This window comes from Scleropages formosus, chromosome 1, assembly GCF_900964775.1.
Source record: "Scleropages formosus chromosome 1, fSclFor1.1, whole genome shotgun sequence".
In the NCBI taxonomy this organism is placed as follows: domain Eukaryota; kingdom Metazoa; phylum Chordata; class Actinopteri; order Osteoglossiformes; family Osteoglossidae; genus Scleropages; species Scleropages formosus.
Window position 1 is genome coordinate 37464813 of NC_041806.1, and position 22539 is coordinate 37487351.

At 41.1% G+C, this 22539-nt stretch overlaps 1 protein-coding gene across 9 annotated transcripts in view; it reads left to right on the plus strand.

Moving 5' to 3' along the window:
- Positions 1-22539, plus strand: part of dtnba (dystrobrevin, beta a) — a 93731-nt gene that overhangs the window by 13678 nt on the left and 57514 nt on the right. For 7 of the 9 annotated variants that reach the window (XM_018743765.2, XM_018743770.2, XM_018743771.2 and 4 more), the window contains exon 2: positions 3793-3840. The exons of the other annotated variants lie outside the window; for them this stretch is intronic. The gene's annotated coding sequence lies outside the window, so the exon portion shown is untranslated. The remainder of the gene's footprint in view (positions 1-3792; positions 3841-22539) is intronic. 9 annotated transcript variants of the gene reach the window in all.

Below are 22539 nucleotides of genomic sequence, written 5' to 3' on the forward strand. Positions count from 1 at the left end.
TGTGTTCCTGCGATGTGTGGATGAGTGATCCATTGTAAGTAGTGTGTCTAGCAGTGTAAGTCACCTTGGTGAATAAGGTGTGTGGGCTCATATCACTACATAGAGTTCATAGCAAGTTGCTTTGCAGAAAAGTGTCTGCTAAATAAATAAATGTAAACTTGCCTTCATACCCACTTACATTGAAGAACAGGATTCATTCAATTCTGCTGCTGGGAAAATCCTAGCTTTCCCCCCTGTTTACTTTTTTGCATTAATGAAAACCAGAACAATGTATGTTGACTTTCATAACTTTATAGTGCTTTGCGTGCATTTGGGAATAGCTACATAAAAGCTGGGAAGACATGTTGACCGATTTTTCTGATCAGAATTAACCAAATGCCTCAAAAAAAAAAAAAAAAAAAAATTACTTTCCTGCAAGTGTATTGAGACGTTTGACTGGTACCATGCATCTTTCTTTGCCAGTTCACCACAGCTACTTTGGAAACAGACGAGAAGAAGTGTTTACGTTTCTTTGAGACATCCGGTAAACACTGACGGAAGCAGCCAACCGTTGGAACCAGTTGGATACTTGGATCATTTGAGCCCTTTCTGCTTGCAGACGTTTGGTTAGAGACAAGATGGTGGGTGAGCAAGGCATCAGAGCCCAGAATAGCAGTGGCAAACTGCCTGTGAGTGGACCATGCAAGCCCTGCTGGAATACTGGTCTGATAGCTTGCAGCAGGTACTCTTACGTTTAGAGCTGTTACTTTGTAGTTGAGACCCCAGTTCAAATTTCTGCTCCCACTGTGTTATCCTTGCATAAACTACTTGCCTTGAACTGATACAGTAAAAATTACCCAGCTCTCTACATGGGTAAATAATTGCAAGTAGCTTAATGTATTAAGTGTCATAGTTTAAATGGCTTTGAAGAAAAATGTCGGCAAAATGAATGTACACTGGCCTACCTCTGTAGATGTTTAAAGCCGAAACAAGTACAGAAGATGTCTTCATCTGGGCAATCGGAGAGAAGACACTATCTCCCCTAGGGTTATGCAATATGGCCGCGAAGATTTGTTTTCCTTTCTCTTTATTACATTATTTACAATTTTACGTAACTACAGCAGGTGTTTGGTTGCCTTTTCTACCAGTCCATCATTAACTCTTGAAAAGACAGGTAAATATTTAACGTTATGGTTTTGTACCTCATCCCCAAGGTACCGTTTCACAGAAACTCTCAGTGGATTTTTGAGATGCTTGGTGTACCCTACTTGACATGGCATGCGCCATGTACAGGGCACACTAATGTGCTCTGGAAACTTAACAGTAATTAGGGTTTTCCATCTATACATTATTTGTTATTTTAGTGTTTTTGTTTTTATGACTTGGTTTCTGAATGGAACTTGACTGCTTAATTGCAGTTGTGAATTGGAGCATTTAAACAGCAGGATGCTGTGGGCACACTTTATGACAGGAACTATTATGTGTCATGATTCTCTTACAAACAGCTCTTTAAAACATTCCAGTAATGATAGTTTTGTTTTTTCTCACCAGTGAGAAAGGTCAATCAGCATGGTTTTAGTTATTTTCATTGCCATGGCACTGCAAATTCAATTTGTATTATTCTTGTGGAACTGTATCTTATCATGCAACCGATAATTGGGCTGCACTTTGTGTCAGGCCTTCTCAGCAGATGCCACCTTGTTGTTGTGAAGTCATGATTTTTTTTTTTTTTCCTTTCTCTATGTGGTGGTAAAAAAAAAAAAAAAACCATTAAAAGTGGCCATTTCAGGTGGTGGAGCCAAGGTACAAATCTGAAACAGTATCTTAGTAACTTTCACATCATGTTGTGTTTTGTAAACATACAAACTCTGAATGTGTACAGGGAGTTACTCTTAACATGCTATATACTAAACCTTCATATAACTGGATTGCATGAAACAAAAACCTCTCCAGTGGCTTATGAAAATGTGTATCCTTTTTCGCACAGCATGCTTATTATTCATTATTATTCATAAGCATGTTGTGCAAAAAAGGGTGGCATGGTAGCACAGCGAGTAGCGCTGCTCTCAACATGCAAAATCCACACAGACTGGTGCCAGAGGATGTGGGTTCGATCCCCGTTCAGTCTGTGTGGATTTTGCATGTTGACCCCATGTTTGTGTGGGTTTCCTTCGGGTGCTCTGGTTTCCTCCCACAGTCCAAAGACATGCTGTTCAGGTTCCCAGTTGTGTGTCTGTGTGTGTGTGTTTCACTGATGTATGGATGAGTGACCCAGTGTAAGTAGTGTATCTAGCAGTGTAAGTCACCTTGCTAAATAAGGTGTGTGGGTTGATGATGCTACATAGTATCCATTGGAAGTCGCTGTGGAGAAAAGCGTCTGCTAAAGAAATGTAAATGTATTCAGTACAATGGCATGTTTGTCTGGTTATGCAGTCATTTAACAGCTTGTATCAGACTTTGAGACTCAGAGGCACAATCCAAAAGGTCCTTTGATTGGTCTTGGTCTGGCTAAATTGTGTATTCAGCTGTATGTTACACTGGCAGCAATGATTGCTGCTGTCCAAGTGAGGTTTGAATGGTGGATGTTGGAATTCTCTGTTATCCGAGTGGCTACTCACGTTAAGCTGCAAAATTTTTTTTTTTTTTTTTTTTTTTTTTTTAAGTAGAGTAAACTGAGGATATACATTGGTTGCTTGACAATCAGGACTTGTTAATACACCGGCTAACATTTAGAGTAATTACAGATGCATGTAATCTGCCTGTTCCTTGGTGACTTACTACCAGATTCCCTGTGCATTTTGTCATACTTGAACATTCTTTGGAAGAGCATTTTTATCCTTTTGAGTTTCTGATGTAACATCTAGCGGAAACATGAGATGTCGTTGGTGAAGAAGATCCAGGGCCAATCTTTTACATCAGTTCAGCATATTCAAGTTTTTTCCCTACAGTAAAAAAAAATATATATATATATATATATAAAGCCTTCAAATGGAATTAATAAAAAGCGATATATAGCATCTTTGAATTGGCATTCATTACACACTGTCAGGCAGGTTCCAGTTTGTATGTTTATTGTGGGGAAACCCTGTTATTTCGACAAGCTCCTTCTTCTGGAGTCCTTTCTGTGTCCAGCACATGGCAAAACAGCCTGTGTCGGCATGACTCCCAAGGTCTACTCTCCAGGAGTGCTGTCCTGTGTTCTGTAACACTGCGCTTCACTCATTACAGGGCTGTTTATGGAAATGGTACACATCAAATAGTCCAGTAATCTCTGCATTAATTCTAGATGGGGAAGTGCTAGCCTAATTCTGTGAGGAGGAAATTTGACTGCATTGATTGAAAGGATGATATGGCCAAGTCATTGATACAGCTAATTGTTTATTACAGCCCTTATTGAGTTTGAATTATGTTTGGAAGTAAATGAGTTAAAAACTATTCTTTGGTTACCTGTCAAAGTTCTTATTCTTATTTCTGCTTCTGTATGGTTTAATCTGTGTTATTCATCCATCTAGAAATGTAAAACTTATGCTAATAACATTTCTGAAAGACTGATAGAATTAAAGAAAAGCAGGTATTGCTAATGGCTGTGGATTATTTTTTTATTTTTTTTTTAAATTTAATTGTATATAACTTACCTGCATTATCAGTTTAAGGTGCAAGTTGTGGGCTGTATGGGGTAATGGAGTGATTATTACCATGTTACCATGGACTGCTGGAGGATGGCAGTGCTGTTTTTGTTTTGAGTCTGTCTACTGTTGATTCAGGTCAGAAATTGAACAATGTGCTTTAATGCAGTTCTCCTTTTATTCTCAGGAACCCCTTTCAACGAGTCCACTTGCTCATTCTAAAGCTGTCAAAAAGGTAAATATTTTTATTCTCAGAATCATATATCTGTAATGAATGATGCATTTATTGTCAGTCACTGAAGTGAGTCTTTCTTGGCACACAATTAAAATATGGAAGTTTTAATATTCAGTGCTTGGTGACAAAGTTGTTTGTGCTCAGTAGGGCAGAGGTAATGATGTCTGCTTCATATATGTACAGGGATGTTTTTGTATGTTTCCGCTTAATTTGTGAAATGATTAATTGGGATATGAAAGGTAGAGTTGCATATTGAGCTGTGTAAAAGTGATCACGAAATAGTCAATCTTCTTATTCTGCCTGTCTTTTGGAAACATTTAGAAAAATCCTGTGCTACATGATGAAAGGAAAGAATGGAAGCCCTCAAGGAGTTTACCAGAAAAGATGCAAAAGCAGTTTGTTAATGTCTACTTGAAATGGACAGTTTTTTGTGCTGAATGTGGTTGCTTCAGGCAAGATGCATTAATATCACAGAAGTTACCTAAATAAGAAACTATTCTTGTTCACTAAATTGCGTTTTTAGTTTAGAGGACCAAACAAAAATGGTGTAAAATTGTTGCATATATATGAAGCAGAAATAATATAAAGTTAAAACTGTGTAGCAGTTTATGGTATTGAAATTAACATTTTCCTGAGGCACAAGCTTCCCTCTTTTATCAGTCTGTCTTTAGACAGACAACCGTAACTGCTGGTTATACTGAGAATGGGGGGAGGGGGGAGTTCTTGATTGGAAAGACATATTTAGAAGACTTGAGAAGTTTGCTCATCATGTTCTCCTTCAGTCTTGTAATTTTTTCACACAAATGGGTGTTTGGAATGATTCAGATTAACAAAATGATAGTTTAACAATGCTGAGGGGGGGCTGATGTGGATTGATGTAAATGGTTGGTGTTAGCCAATCAGAGAGGCATGCAGAACTATGTACAGGAATAGACACTATTACTTTTACTGATGCTCAGTCTACCACTGGAGAATTCTGGGGGATTCAAGGGGTGAAACCCTAACCGTTGTGTCGAGTAGGAGGGCTCAGAGTGACCTGGAGGAACTCAAGTAGACTGTATTATACTGTCTGTGGTGTCTTTGTCAAGACTGCTGTTAGAAAGACATGTACACGTTCAGTAAAGAGTATTTTTCTAGATCCCTGTTTCCAGTATCTCCATGGGGGAGCTAATACTATAGATTGTTTTTTAATAAACAAAGACATTGCTAGATAGGGCAGAGGCATGAGTGAGACTTTGCATAACTGATATTGGTTCTGCAAGTCTGTACACGAATCTATAATTGAATGTGGCCATTGGAATCGGATTAGACTTTTAAATGTCTGTCATAAAAATTGCAGTGTCAAGTAAATTTAAGAGACACCTGTAATGTCTGAAAAGATTAAAGCAACCAAGTACCAATACAAGAAAAAGATGGAAGTAAATCCTGTTAAACTATCACTCTTACGTTTGTTTTACTGTAAAAATCCTCAAAGTCATTTTGGAGAGACACACTATATCCCTAAAAATAATGTAAGACCACTATTCTCTGCAGTGTTTTTCTCCTTGGGTCTTGGGAAATAAGTACTATTCCTTTTATATTTAAAATGACATATGGAAAAAATGGCATAAACTGCTTGTGTAGCGTTAGTTTTTTTTACTTTTAAAGTAGAATCTTATTAAAACAATAAGGCAGGCAAGCATGCATGCTTCGAGAAATGTGATTTTTTTTTTTTGATTACACCTTTCAAGGAGCTACATTTACAGTAGAACAGTGTTTTCCACAGTACATCAAATCTACATCAGATGTGAGCATTGGATGAATGATGCTCTTGCACTGTTGAAAATGTAGTTCTGCATGATAGTGATGTGGGCTACATGCTACAATATGGCCTTGCCTCAGAGTGTGCTGTTAAGATTATTGCAGGCTCTGCTGTCTATTTGAATTCTCCACAGACAAATAACACGTTACAGAATCCCTGAACTGTCATTTAAAAAGCATATATAAAAGGCCAGAAGCATATATGAAAGGCTGACTCTAGTTTTCACAATCCCTGTGTTATTGGATGTTAATTGCCACGTGACCACTCATAATGGCAGGAGTGAGAGGCAAATAAGGGACATGGTGATGTTGCCATGGTGACCATGTAGAGCAACGTGCCTCATGTCAGCAAGTAAAAAGGAACAAATATGTCTTTGAAAACCTTGTACAGATACAGAATGCAAAGTAAGTTGTATGCTGGTTGAATAGTGCTATATTGGTGACATTTATGGCGTTTCAGTATATATTTGGCAAGTTACAGGTATAAGAAGTTTTATGAACACAGAGGTAGTTTAGTTATTGTCTGTGTAATGACATGACAGGTATGGACATTGTTTGTGAGGTGGTTAAGAAGCTTTGGATTGGCACCAGTAGGTTGTTTGTTCTTCCAAGACAGTAGAAATCTTGTTGTCTGGCAGATGAAGGTGTCTTATTGCAGTTTCAGCTATCAGCCTGCTTGCTTTAGTGTTTGAAATGTCTGGTTTATGCTGATCATTTTATTTTCCCTCCTTTTATTTCTGATGAATTTTACAGCGGCTGAAAACCACCCATTTTCCTACTTGGGCAAAGCAAATATCTGGCACATGGCTAAAATATTGCAATGTATCCAATGGACTGTCCTGACAAGCAGCTGAAACACTCCCCCCCCCAATTATTTGTCTTCAACCTGGTCTTAAATTCATAGAGAATTGGTTTGTTTTTTGTTATGTATATTTCAAGTATTTCTTTAAAAAGCTATCTTACTATTGTTTATAATGATGTATTGAGTTGTTTGCTGAGAAAAAGTTTTTAAAGCACTAGATTTGTGACTATACTAAATATACAGTCACACACATTTTCGGAACCGCTTGTCCCATACGGGGTTGCGGGGAACCGGAGCCTACCCGGTAAAACAGGGCGTAAGGCCAGATGGGGAGGGGACACACCCAGGACGGGACGCCAGTCCGCCACAAGGCACCCCAAGCGGGACTTGAACCCCAGACCCACCAGAGAGTAGGACCCGGTCCAACCCACTGCGCCACCGCGCCCCAACATACAGTCATTGTTCTGTTATTGGGTTTAAGTACCAAAATTATTCCGGTAACTACTTGATGGGCGACGTGCCTCATCCACACTGTTTCTGCTTCATGCTTTTGACTTCCTGAGTCTAGCACACCTGGTATCCTAAGATATTTTACACAAAAAATATGTAAATTATATTAATGTCGTACCTGCATCCGTGATGTAATATGAAAATACACTTTAGCATTTTGTGTCGCACGTCTTGCAGTGCTTCTGGATGCAACATCTCTGATTTAACCTGGAGTCATGGGGTGTCAAAAACCACATTCAGGTCTTTCAGTATCGGATATCTTTGTCCAGGTGTCATGAAGAAGGTTGCTCAAGCCCCAGCTTGCATCCAGGTAGCGGTACATTGACCCCGTGACTTACCTTTCTTGATCGACATCCATCCAGATGTCCCCTTTGCAGCCTGTGTTACCCAGCACACTGTAGGGTCTACACAAAAACTTCACTGGAGGTCCGCTGCAGCTTATTGTAGTTTCAGCTGTCAGCCTGCTTGATTTAGTGACTTCACTGTAAATCCACTGCAACCATACCTTGCCCTCCAGCTTTTTGACTGGCACTGCTCTATCAGTTTCTCTCCATTTCAATTTTATTAGCCTCTTTTTATCCGTTCTTCCTAAGGAACTATACGCTCCATCAAGACGGCTTGCTTAGAAGCTACAGACAACACCACAATGTCCTCAGATTTCTCTGTAAAGGAGGTTGGAAACCTTGCCTGTCTTTCTAAACCAGCCATCAGCTCCCAGTTTTATGCCATCACCAGGAGCCCTGAACTGGAACTGTATACTTGTTCTGTTCTTCACCTTCCTTAACAAATGCTAACCTGTCAGCCAGCAAAACAGGCTTTTTCTCTGTTTGCTTTGTGCAAACGGCAAGCTACTACTGTGAATACTGGCCCGGTCATGAACTTTATATGATGGGGCTCTACTCTCCAGAGCTCTGGCCTTGAGACCCTAAATTCAAGTGCTTGTTACCACCTTGTCCACACCCCCTTCTGCTGTATCCCTACATCCTACCTAACCTTCCTTCTGTTGCTGCATACACCTTCCTGTATTCTGTATCAGCTCAAACCTCTCCTTCCTCTGGACTGTCATATCGCAGTGATGGAATGCTGCCCAAACTTGTCCTTCCAGAAGTCACTCTGCTGAAGCCAGGACTGTGCCTGCCCCACTGCACCCAATGCGCTCCAATTCTTCCCTGTCCTTGATTCCTGTGGCATCAACCCTGGAGTCATCCAAGTCCCGGTGTTACCTCACTTCCCTTGCTTGTATTACCCTCAACTCCTCCTCTAGGCTGCTAAATGGTAATTTTATCTTGTTGTTCTGACTTTACAAGGTAATGGCACTCATGTTTCAAGGTACAGTAGTACATTTTTGCAGATAACTGTTAATTTTCCTCTCAAATGTCACAACTGCCAATAATGAACTTTGTAATCCAGAAGGGGCCAGAGACCTTCTGGCAGGATGCTGTACTGATATACTATGGTTTCAACTTTCCTGGAAGTCCTGACTTATCCACTTATGCTAGTCACCCGTCCAGCTCTTTTTTTTTTTTCAGTTGCCTCCGAAGCAACTGTATCCCTCAAATCACTATCAAACCAGCTGTTCACTGGCTTCTCCAAAATGGAAGGAATATGTGATAAGCCTCCCCAGGCCCTTCAGAATCCACTTACAACCTGCTACTAACAGTGTGGTTACAGTCAAGTTGTCCACAAAAATGACACAAAACTTGGTGCACGAACCTCTACGCTCAACCTTTGCTGATGTCAGAAGTATGTTTATGACCAGTGCAAACAGGATTACGGAGACAATGCGATCTATAATCATCTTTCTCCAGTCTGTGCCAGTCGGATGTTACTCCTCTGAGAATTCTCGATGTGACTCTCAAACTGAAATGACTGTAGTAATCCAGAATGAAGTCCTTGATCTTACTTGGGACATGGTACCACTCTAATGCTGTCTCCACAAGCTTGCTTGAAATTGATCCATAAACATTATAGCCATAATACAGCCAAGTCTCCTTTGCTCTTTCAAGCCTCTCTGATCAACTGGGTCACCACACCAGTTTAGCTCATTGTGGAGAAATTTGACCATTCTTCCTTTTGTTGGTGCTTTAATTCAGAAAAGTTGGTTGGTTAAGAACTGGTTATTTCAGGTGCTGCCACAGCGTCTCTGTTGGGTTTAGCGTTGTACTTTAAATATTTATTTTGATGTTGACTTTTGTGTTTTGGATCATTTTCTGACTGCTTGATCCAAGTATGCTTTACCACGTGGACGGATGACTTGATATTTTCTTTCAGAATTTTATGATAAAGAACATTCTTGGTTTTTTAAATTGTGACAAGCTCTCTGGGTCCTGAGGCACATTCTCTCAAAAGGGCCTAGGATCATCCAGGTATTTCTTAACAAATGAAGGTAAGCATTCATGTTCTTCTTAGTTAGCAGTGGATTCTAGCTTGGTACTCTCCCATGAACACTATTTTGCTCAGTGTTTTCCTAATTGTGGAAACATGAACATTGACCTTATCTGAGGCAAGAGAAGCCTATAGTTTTTTGGATGTTTTAAGAATCCTTTGCTGTACTCTACCCCTTCTCCAGATGACCTTTCAAGATCCTTTATTGGCTATGCAATAACTTTGGACAATGCTTGTAGACCTTGCAGGGTGGTCTAATTGAACCTTGGTCCGAAGTATCTGTTGCTTTCCTCAAGCTCTTGTGCCACCCTCTGAAATAGGTTTACTTCATCCAAGTAACCGGTTGATTACGCGGTAATGTTAAAGCCTTGCATTGCTCCACCATATTCTTTTGAATAATGTGTAAATAATAGTACATTTTATATATACATTTTTTTTAATTCTACAACTTTTAAAGTTAGGTATGTATTTGTTTTAGGTATTTTGTTTGAAAATAAATTTAAAACTGTGAAAATTGTGTATTGGTCACACACCTAAAAGCAGAGCATATGTGTGAGCCGTGCTGCCTGACCAGGGGCTAGTTAACAGTAGGTCCTGCAGCTTCTGCCATAAATACTTAAGTTTATAAACTTGGTTGCGAACTAGGGCTGTCACGATTACTCGATTAATTTCGAGTACCCAGTTTAAAAAAAATCCTCGAGTACAATTTGCCGTGTCGACTACTTGACAAAAGGGCGGAAAGGCGGCGGTGCACGGACGAGGGTCCGTGCAAAAAAAACAGCAAAAAATGTCAACGGTGTGGGAACACTTCGCGTTAGAAGAAAAGAATAACATAGTTGTCTGCAGTCTGTGCAAAAACCAAATTAAATACAATAACGGCACATTTTCAATGCTACGGCACCTGAAAAGGCAACATCCGGGCGTAACGGATCCTCCGCCAGCACGGTAAGTTCACTACTAGCTTTACTTTAATCATTTTGAATACTCTTAATTTGCACGCCGTTTTAAACACAAGACCGAACATGATATATATTTGCATTATAAAGAGTTTCACCACTTAAACACCCGTCAGAGAGCACAATTTAATGGAATGTAGATGATGAGAAACTCTGACGAAATGTGAAGTTAAGGAGTGACTATATCCATGTTTCAAATTGTTCACGTTACTTTTCATCGCGATTTCATAACTCATAAACTCCCGCTTGGCTTAGCATGTTTGATGGTTACTAATCACATAAATCAAGGAATTATAACCCTTACAAAAATTCACCATAGCTTTATTTTCAATTTTGAAATCCAAAGCATGATATGTTATTGTTCATTTGATTCTATTTTCATTGTGAATAAAAAAACAATTACTCGAGTACTCACCAAAATTGTCTGATTACTCGAGTACCAAAATAATCGATAGTGACAACCCTATTGCAAACATGGTCTAAAAATGCATGATTGTTAAAGTGGGTCAAGGTTGACCACATATCAGGAGTGTGTGTGTGTGTGTGTGTGTGTGTGTGTGTGTGTGTGTGTGTGTGTGTGTGTGTGTAGTGGTGGTGGTGGGGGGGGTGTAATTTTAAAACTAAATTTGGAAAATGTATCAAAGTTCAAATGTATGTAACATAAGGAGCCAGTGTAAGAATTCTGGTTATAATTTGTTTTATTATGGATACCTTACTGCATTGCAATGGACAGGTGTCCTATCCAGGATGTACCCTGCCTTTTGTCCTAAGCTTTCAGCAGACTCCTACAAGTGGTAACTGCCAAAAGTATGGATTGATAAATTGATGTTATCACGGTTTTCATTTTACTCAATCTAAACATTTGAAGCAACAGAAGACTTACTCCTCTTTTCAGTATGATTGGATGGTACTCATGGAATGAAAGTCTGACCTCTGAAGGACATGTTTAGAAAACATCCACTGCAGCTGTCATTACTGCCAAGAGTGCTTGTGAATACTGTACATGTGAATAATGGTTTTACCTTGATATTTAAAAGACCAGTGCAGTCTGTCTGCAGTTCCTCTGCTTAAAAAAAAAAAACTGCCTTTTTATGTGCATCTCATACAGTCTCTTGCTGTCTGCTGTGTGGTAGTTTTTGGAGGTGTTTTCAATTTTATACCATTTATAGTATTAAGATGAATTTGATCTATTATGAAGTGTGGTAACTTCCATGTGATTTTAAGCGTGTCAATTTTTAGGCTAACTTTGTAAAAATGAATGGGGCTGTAAGATAAATGCCTGTCAAGAACAGGGGAAACGAATGAACTGAAAATCAAAACATCTGCGAATAAGAAGGAAAATTCCCCAGAAGAGAAGAACACAAACATCTGAATGAAAAACAACAACTATGAGAATTAGATTTCCCTCAGTAATACAAAGAATGGGCCTTTTAAAAGGCAATTAGATATAGCTGTCAGCAGCCCCTCACCATAACCGGCGATGATGCCTTTCACAAAGAGTTTGATAACCACTCCACTGCTGCATCAAATAAACCATGTTGCATAATTATATCACCCTTAACCTTCTTGTTTGGTAACACACAAGTTTGATTGTGGTTTTCAGAGAAATCCTTTATTTGAAAGGAAACTGGCAAGGTTACATGTGTTATGATTTTGTTGGTGCCAGGTGCATTTACAGTATAGTAATGACACAGTAAATGAATTTGAGGTAAGTATCACATGGAAAAAGTCCCTGAAGTGATGTCTGTAATGGATTTCACCCCTCCCATTTTTCTTAGCTTAAGGCACAGTCAAGAGAAGGACTCTACATAGGCTTTACGTGGGGATTTTCTTCATATTGGAAATTAAATGGTGATGCTATCAAGTTTGGCACTGCAGTAACTTACGGTTCAGAACTGATTTGTGAGCAACTTTGGGGGAAGGATTGGCTTTTGTTGGGTCATCTTGAGGTTGAAATTTTGTTCACTGATATAGCGCTTTCTAATCAGTCCACAGGAAGAGCTTAGAATATCTTTTGAAACTTGTAAATAAGCATAAATTAATTTAACATTGAAGTTTTTAACTGCGTTTGTTTCCCGGCTCCAAATTGTGACTACCTGTTAATGCACATGCAGCTAAAAAATAACAGCACATAATGTCAATACCTGCTTAAAAACAGCAGATCAGATTTCCCCAACTTTCATTGTTACTGTAATTGTTGAATCACCTTGTCCATTTCATCTTCCCTGTATGTGCCAACCTTATGTTTGCAGCCTCCACTGATCAAACATGAAGTTAATTGATCTACCAGGTTGTTGTTGGTGTTCACAGACTTATCACCTGGTAATTGCAGTGTACTTTCATGAATTGACTTATTTGAATAGATTTGAAACACATTTGGGAATCACAGTTTCTAGGTATGATGATGATGTATATATTTGCAGACAGCCTTAAGCGGTCTGGATTGTCACCAGAAGGTATAGAAACAGACCAGTTTGTATGAAAACTGCTCTGTTATTTCTTGGGACTGACCTCTGTCATGGCTTTAACTTGCCACACCAGATTCTGGTCTTAAAAGATGGTAGTTACTCTCTAAATAAACCATAGTATTACTCCTGGGTTATAATGTAACAAGTAGAAAAAAGTATCTTCCTAAAATATGGAATATTGTATCACAGTGTAAGTTAATGTTACTTTAGTTCTGTGCGGTGCAATATTCTAAATCGCTGTGAAGTCAGTGTGTCATACAGAGTGCAGGGAAAATGAGCTCCTATTCCCGCCTGTTTCCAAACATAGTTAATGGTAATTCTGTTATATTTAGCTGCACTGATAAATACCGCCATAAAACTGAATCTCCCTGTCTGGGTTTCCCCTCATCATTGCAGAGGAGAACCAGATCAGTGTCATCGTGAAGTCGGAGGATTAGAGAATTGCAGTTGTGGAGCATCTCGTTCAACTCAGAAAATTAAGAAATCGAGCTGCTAGCTTCAGCTCCTCAAATCAGTGAATATGAAAAGCAGTGAGTTACAGCAGAAAATGATCCCATCCCCACACTGGGAAGGAGATTTGAAATATTGTTATCTGAATAAGTTATGATCTGCATTAAATAGGCCGATTAAATTTTTGATTGTAGTTGGCAGGCCAGAATGTTAGCCTAACTGGAAGGTAATCGCTCTGATTGGTTTCTACCATGTGGTAGTTGCCTATTTGAAGTGTATCAGAAAACCATGAGGACAGTGTAATATATTTTAAGAAGCTTTTTGATATACATTTACAGACAAGACACTATCTCTTACACATGTATGTCTATATACACACGAGTATAGTGTTTGTAAATCTATATTTTCTAGACTGCAGTATCCTGTAGAATGCTTTTTATTGATTCTAAGGAAAGTTTTATGACCTTTCCCCATTCAGGAAGGTTATTGTATCTCATCTTTAAAGAAAGAATTTATATAGTACATTATTTACATCTATTGACTTAGATGCTTTTCTCTAAAGCAACTTACACTGCATACTATATAGTGTTACTAGCCCACACACCTTATTCACCGTGGTGACTTACACTGTTAGATACACTACTTACAATACCTTTCATATTTAAAGCGTGCCCTTAAACACCACAAAGGTTGTTACCCCAAAGTGTAATTACTGTGTAAACATCTCACATTATTCTACTGTAGAAATAGGTACAATTTATTGCAAAACAGGAAGTGATTTTTAGGTACAAACAGTGTAGTATTTTACATTTACTCACTTAGCAGACGCTTTTCTCCAAAGTGACTTCCGATGAACTCTATGTAGTGTTATCAGCCAACACACCTTATTCACCACGGTGACTTACACTGCTAGATACACTACTTACAATGGGTCACTCATCCATACATCAGTGGAGCACATGCACATGCACACACGCTCTGTCACACACTATGGGGGGAACCTGAACAGCATGTCTTTGGACTGTGGGAGGAAACCGGAGCACCCGGAGGAAACCCACGCAGACACGGGCGGAATATGCAAACTCCACACAGACTGAGCAGGGATTGAACCCATGTTCTCTCGCACCACCCAGGCGCTGTGAGACAGTAGCGCTACTTGCTGTGCCACTGTGCCACCCATATTGTACATTATAAATAGATATAAAGAGGCTTACTTTACAGTTACTGAAAAGAAATTGAATCCCCCCAAAATAATCTTAGCTTAACTACAATTCATTACTGTCACCTTATCACAAATGCTCCCTTCCTTTGAACTGTTTTGTTTAAACCTTCAACTTCTGCACACAAGCCTGAAGTCACCTTTTCCCTAACATTTGCCCTCAGTATTTACAACATATGTTTTATAATGTTTGTCTGCAGAAATAAAATGACAGAATGGGACTCAGCATTCAGCAACAGTTATGTACAAATTTAACTCCTTGTTTACAGGAGAGCAGTAGTGGAGACAGTGACTGTTACAGGCATGTAACTTCTGTTTCACACTGAGTGAACATTTAATGTTTTGGTTATATTGGGAAACAAGATTGCACTTGGACATTAATGAAACTGTCTTGTAGTGTGTAACTGGTATATCTATTTTTCTCGAGTGAAGGGTAATGGGTTGGGGTGCTGTAGCTATTGAAGTGCACTATAAATGTGGATTGTTTTTATCTACTCCAAGGGCCATGTTTTCTGACTTTGTGGTTGCTTTGCTTGCCTTTTTTTTTGGTCACTGGAAAGACTGCCCCCCACCCCCAAATTTATATGTATGCCATTCCCTGGTATAAATTCCTTATTTGTCCTAGAAAATCCATCCAGAAAACAGGGGTGTGGATACCAGAAACTATTTGTTTCTTATCAGGAAACCTTTAAATGTGTTCCCTGTCTGACCAAAAGTTAACTCAAATTTCTAACATTATTATTCATTTACAGAAGTCCTCATTTCCAGACTTTGTCCCTAGTATTAATTCATAAGGTGTTGCTATTAATGTAGTTTAATGTGAAAGAAATGTGAGTTATTGATATTTCACCATTGGGGTGCAAGTTTTCTGAGTTTTCAGCTTTACAGGGAATGGTAGCAAACAACTAATTTCAGTAACTTCAATTTATTGGTCATTCCAGCAATGTATGTGTTTAATATAATTTAAATAGAATATAATGGTGCAAAGCAGAATGTTCCAGAATGAATTGTGAGAATCATTTATCAAAGATGGGAGTGAGAACATGAGCTATTATGTCATGAGTTCTAAAGAATCTTGTATGGTAATTAGTTATCACAACTTTGTACACTTCTACACTGAAGACAAGGATCCTTGCAGGACAACTCAATGTAACATTTCATGTAAACATGCATTAAGATGGTGTCCTGTTCCCAGCATCGTCAACCTCTACATGCCGCTGTTTGACTGCTATTCCCAACAAATGAATACGCAATCTCAGTAGATGACTCGGCTGTTTTGTATTGTGAGGTTTTTCACCCCAGTTTAGTACACACGTTTAACCTGCCAAAGAATTTCCCATGTATCTGCCTTACTCATCTTTACTGAATTCCATTGGCTTCTTGTAGCTGTCCTCAACTTGAAGACTGTTTTCCCATCTACAAGACTAATTGAGTGCTTATTGCTGACTTCCTGCTGATTGACAGTCAGGCTCATATGACTCATCTTTGCAGCTGCATTTGTGGTTATTTCAAAATTAAACTTTTTCATGGGGTGTTTATTTTGCCACATCCTGTAAATTGTCCTTCAGTCTGTTACTTTACATCTCATATCACCTATAAAGGTAAATAATTGAATATGCATGCTAGAAAACTGGTGGTGCCAAAAAACTTCTCTCTAAGCCATCTGTCATGGAATTCACTTTGATTTGTGCATTGCTTTGCGGAAAAGCATTTGCGAAATCAGTCAATCCAGTGCACTTCACCAAAAAGTGTGGCTAACCAAGGATGAAGTCCTTATGCAGAGATTAGTGGTACAGGTTCTTGCAGTCCTGATAACTAAACATCTTTGTACCAAAGGAATCAAGGGGCAGGATCTGTTGTAAAAGTTTAAGCCAGGAGTATAATTCTTTTGGGGGGAGGGGCATGGTGGCACAGCAGGCTTGGCAGGATCTTGCTGTGTAGTGGGTCTGGGGTTCAAGTCCTGCTTTGGGTGCCTTGTGACGGACTGGTGACCCGTTCAGGGTGTGTCCCTTGAGCCTTGTGCACTGTGTTGCCGGGTAGGCTCTGGTTCGCTGCGATACCCCTTGGGACAAGTGGTTTCTGACAGTGTTTGTGTGTAATTCTTTTGTCGGCCATTTCAGCTTAAGAAATGTAGTATGACTATGGAAGCATCATACTGGGATAGAACAATGGAAAACTTGTGTTTTAAACTGCATCTCAATCAGAGCATGGAGGAATTTTTTTTCCCCCCTCCTCCCAGATGGCATCTCATAATGAATTTATAGGCACTGTATAATTTGTCTTGATTTAAACAGAAATTGCAGTACAACATTGTAGGTGAAACATAAATTAGATTGCAACTCATTAGACTTGCTCTAGCATGCTACTTTGCAAAACTCAGTCATAATATCTCACTGGACATGACTGATTATTCTGCTCAGCCCCTCCCATTGTAAGAAAAACATTAACTCTCTTGAACAGCACATTTGTAGCAGCATGCTCATGGACACCACACAGAAGACTGGGAATTTGGTGGAATAACCTGGCTTGGACAGGTTGCCAGGGGTTTGAAATTGTCTCCACTTATCGTGTCGTGTAGCTGTGCAGGTTGATAGATACAATCAGTTGTGTGTTTGTGTAGCGTTGCATGGCACTGTAATTATTTTGTTTAAGTAGTATTTAGTGGTTTGTTAAGATGACTGTTCTCCGGATCATTTCTGTGTCCTGTAGCGGGAGTGGGCATGACTCCGTGAGTTCGATTCATCGCGTCTGGTTGGTTGTTTTTGGTCGCCATTGTTGGTGTAGTTTTTGGTTTTGATTAGGAAGTCAGTTGATAAGCAGTAGCCCAGTTTAAATAGGAGCCTCTTGGTGCAAAGACTTGGGGTGCAAAGACAAGGGAGTCTACCTGTGGGAGTCTACCGAGGGAGGCCACCGTTACAGTTGTCCTTAAAGGAGCATGCGTCCAACATGTCGGCCATCAAAGTCTTCTACGGTAAGCGAGCCGTGCAATTTGGCCACCGCCGGAGGCCTGGACGTTCTCGCTGCTGCAGCAATCTGGTTTATCCTCACATGTCAAACCTTCCATCTTGCTTTACTTTCTCTATGGGCCTCTGGAACTGCCAGTCTGCTGTGAGAAAAGCTGACTTCATACCAGCCTATGCCTCCCATCTTTCACTGGACCTCCTGGCCCTAACTGAAACCTGGATCACCCCAGACAACTCAGCCACACCTGCAGCACTCTACTAACTACTACTCCTCTCACACCTCTCGTTCCTCTGGCAGAGGTGGAGGCACAGGCCTGCTCATCTCTCCCCGGTGGGAATATTCTGTTCTCTGTTTTCACCTGCATGATCTGTCTTCTTTTGAATGGCATGCTGTCTCTATCACTGCCCCACTCACTCTTGTTGTGGTTGTCCTTTATCGCCCTCTTGGCCACTTCCTGGACAACCTTGACATCTTGTTGAGCTCTCTGCCAGGAGACAGCTCTCTGCTGATTCTCCTGGGTGACTTCAACCTGCATGTCGATGACATTCATGCAAGCGGCCTTCTGTTGCTCCTACAGTTCTTTGATCTCTCCCTGTCCCAATCCCCTGCTACTCACAAAGCGGGCAACTGTCTTGACCTTGTATTTTCCCGCAACTGTGGCTGTCCTGTTCTCTCTGTCACGCCTCTGCATGTCTCTGACCACTTCTTCATTTCCTTTCAACCCTCCCTCACCACTAACTCCTCGTCTCTTCCTGCACCCGTTGTCACCTTTCTCCGCAACTTAATATCTCTCTTGCCTTCCTGCTTTGCCTCTGCCACTCTGGCTGCTCTCCCCTCTGCTCCACAATTCTCAGATCTGTCTACAGATGATGCCGTTAACACTTTCCTCTCTGCCCTGTCTTCCACCCTTGACTCTCTCGGCCCTCTGTCTTCTAGACCAGCACGCCCCGTTGCTATCCCATGGCTGTCTGGATACGTTACGTGCTAACAGGGCCAAACTGCAGGTCGCTCTCCTAATCTGAAGTTGCTGACCTCCTGATATTGCGCAGAGCCACCACCTGCTCGCTTGATCCGATCCCGTCATCATTCCTTCAGAACATTTCCCCGCAACTGTCCTCCTTCATCTCTTCCATCATCAACTCCTCGCTCCCCTCTGGCTGTTTCCCAGCTGCCTTCAAAACTGCTCTAATTTCACCTCTTTTTTTTTTTTTTAAAAAAAATCCTCCCTGGACCCCAGTTTGGTTGAAAATTACAGACCACTCTCTCTCCTCTCCTTTCTGTCCTAAACCCTTGAGCGGGCAGCCTGTGATCAACTGTCCAATTTCCTCACCCGGAACCATCTCCTTGATGGTTATCAGTCTGGTTTCAAAGTTGGTCACTCCACTGAGACCACCCTTCTGGCGGTATCTGATGCTAGAGCTGCCTCCCTCTTGGTCCTCATCCTCCTCGACCTGTCTGCAGCATTCGACACTGTAACTCGCCGGATTCTACTCTCCTCTCTTAACCAACTTCGGATCAAAGGTGCGGCACTCAGATGGTTTGAGTCCTACCTCTCTGACAGATCCTATCAAGTGGTCTGGCGGAGCTCTCGTTCTTCTCCTCTGCCTCTCTCAACCGGTGTTCTACTGGGCTCGTATTGGGTCCTCTCTTCTCTATCTACACCTCGGACTCGGTCCGGTCATAACCTCCCATGGATTCAAATACCACTGCTATGCTGATGATACTCAGCTCTTCCTATCCTTTCCACCTGGTGCGTCTGACATCTCCGTATGCATTGCTGCCTGCCTGTCAGATACCTCTTCATGGGTGTATGATCACCACCTCCAACTTAGCCTCTCCAAAACAGAGATTCTTTACCTCCCAGCTGGCCTGTCCTCCTGTCACGACCTCTCGAGCAAACTGGACAACTCACTCATTTCGCCTAGCTCCTTTGCTAAGAGTCTGGGAGTTACGATTGATGCAAGTCTGTCATTCTTTCAGCATATTGAAGCCACAACCCGGTCCTGCAGATACATTCTGCATAATATTCGTAGGATCCGTCTCTACCTCACTACTGACTCCGCCCAACTACTTGTCCAGGCCATGGTGACTTCCCGTCTGGACTGCTGCAACTCTCTTCTGTGTAGCCTTCCTGCAAATGCCATCAAACCTCTGCAGCTTCTACAGAATGCTGCCGCATGAGTTGCGTTGGCTTTGCTAAAGCGCTCCCATGTATCTCCTCTACTCATCTCTCTGCACTGGCTTCCTATAGCTGCCTGTATCAAATTCAAAACCCTGGTTACTGTGTACAGATGCATCAATAGAACTTCTCCCGGCTATTTACAGGACTTGATCAACCCGTACACCCCAGTCAGGCTCCTTCGCTCATCTACTTCTGCTCGCTTGGTGGTCCCGCGCACGAAAGGCAAAGCTCGGAGGTTCTCGGTTCTGGGTTCGTTGTGGTGGAATGACCTTCCTCTGTCACTCAGAACTGTGGAAACTCTGTCTGTTTTCAAGAAGGGTCTGAAAACCCACCTTTTCCAGATCCACTCTGCCTATGATCTCTTCAGATCATCTGTGGTGTAACTGTTCACGCACCGTAACTCCAGAAGCATCCCCAGATACAACCTTTATTCAGCCATTACTCTGGTATTGTACTGCTCATTTGTGTCTCTTATAATATTTAATTAAAAAAAAAATTGGTGTGGGTATCAGGATTTGTCTGTGTCTTATGCACCTCCTTGAACAATGAACCTCGGTGTAGCAAGTGGTTGGGAACCAACTAGGTTTGCTTGAGACTCATGTCTGCAGCGATGTCTCCTCCTCTCAATGTAATGCATAAATTGTACTTTTGCTGAGATGTACGTCGCTTTGGACAAAAGCGTCTGCTAAATGAATAAATGTAAATGTAGACCATCTTTTGGATGGTGGAGTGGTTGACTACAAAGTGGTTGGAAATGGTTATGAAACCCTTCTCAGGCTCACAGGCATCAACAGCCCATCTTCTTGGCACCTTGGAGAACTCATTTGATTTTAGCAACTGAGGTGGGATTGTGCCAAGATCAAAACGTACCACACCTTTCTTATATTTACGTAAGAGGGTGCCCTGTAAGTTACACTCTGATGATGTTCTTACAATTTGCTCCTGTTTTAGTGCACCTGATTCTAATTTTAGGCATTTGATGCAGTGATAAAGGTGGGGATGTGTTCTCTTTCCAGAAAAGGAAAATGCATTTCTTTTAAATAATATCAGTGCAAAATTTTTTTTATTTTTTCTTTTTTTTTTTTTTTAAAATCCAGTCACCTTTAAACTACAGGCAGTCCCCGGATTATGAACGAGTTCCGTTACTTAGTTTGTCTGTCAGGTTTCTACGTAAGTCGGTACACTTAGAACATCTAACGTCAGTAAAATGTTGCTTTAGTATATAATATATTGTGTACCTTTCTGTGCATAAAAAAAAAAAACTGAGAAACACTTCAGATACACTAAAACATCTTCAATATAACAATACAGTAATCATAAATAGTGATGTGACAATAAATTTAACTAATTCATAATAGAGAGACATAGACAGATAAATGTTACAACAGTATTAATAATAGAGGAGGAGAGAGAGGGAAAGTGTGTGTGTGTGTGTGTGTGTGTGTGTGTGTGTGTGTGTGTGTGTGGGTATAAATAAAATTAAAGAAACTCCCCCCCCCCCCCCCCCCCCCATGTATGTTTGGAGTTTCACTTGTTTCCCCATCGACTTTGTTTACACTTTAGTTTCAGTCATGATTGTTTTTGTGTTACTGCATTCAGCATTAAATTAAAGCTGAATGCATTAACACACACGAGTTACTGTTAACAGCATTGTGGTCCGTGTCATGTTGAGCGGAAAGGAGACTGGTAGGTGTGTGGACCCAGTTGCGGGATCTTTATTGTTCCTACACAAGGGAGCAGGTGAGATTTGTGGTCAGCGACAGGCATGGGTTGGTCATTGCACAAACTTAGGTCTTGGGGAGAATTTGATGTCGTAGTTGAAAAGGCGATGCCAGTGTCAGGAACCGTGGATGTCAGGAGTGGGAACGAGGGGTTGAGAAGAACGAGGAACTTGGAAAGACGGGTAGGTTTCCGTGGGATCACTTCAGAGCGCTGGAGAGACGGGTTTCTCAAAGGAGATTCTGCAACCAGGGTGTGCAGGCGTGGCTTCGTTATACCCTGCTGCTCTGACTTTGGGCAGGTGTAGATGTTCAGGGTAAGGTAGTGGGCGTAGGTGTGACAGTTCGGCTGAAAAGAACAAAGTCTTTGTCCTACCTCGGGCTCATGCCCCCAAGAGCTGACGAACCGCTGTAGATGTGCAATGTTTTGATGCGCGTTGGAAAGTGGTGCCCATTTGTTATTAGAACCATGGTATGTAATTCGGGGGTGAGGTGGTGCAGTGGGTGTAGCCAGGCCCTGCTCTCTGGTGGGTCTGGGGTTTGAGTCCCATTTGGAGTGCCTTGTAACGGACTGGCATCCCGTCCTGGGTGTGTCCCCTCCCCCTACGCCCTGTGTTGCCAGGTTAGGTTCTGGCTCGCTGCGACCCCGCTTGGGACAAGTGGCTTCAGCAAGAGTGTGTGTGTGTGTGTGTGTGTGTGTGTGTGTGTGTGTGTGATTTGAATTTTTAATATAGTAGGCTTCATATTCATTTAGCAGACTCTTTTCTCCAAAACGATATACATCTCATTGAAAATACAATGTGTGCATTACATTAGCAGAAAGATTTAGATGCAGATGTGTGATTCTTAATTTGTTAGTTTCTTTCCACCATATGAACCAATGTTCATGACATGAGTAGCTGCATAACCCTTTTTCAGAATATCCACGATTCCTGATCACCTTCCTAGATACTGTTTCGTTTTTTTTAAATGGGGGTGGTTTGTAAGTACAGGTTGTATGTAAGTCGGACATTTGTAACCCGGGGACTTCCTATATCGGCATTTTTGAGTTGACAAATGTTCAAAAACGTTTCTTAAAAAAAACCCTTTTCATGAGGCGTATGCACTTTTCCACACCACTGTGATTAAAATAGAACTGCAGTGAACTGGTGACCCATCCAGGGTGTGTCCTGCTGCACACCCTATGCTTCCAGGAATGGCTTATTCACCTTATGTATCTGACAGACCTCAGTGTGGGCAGTTTTC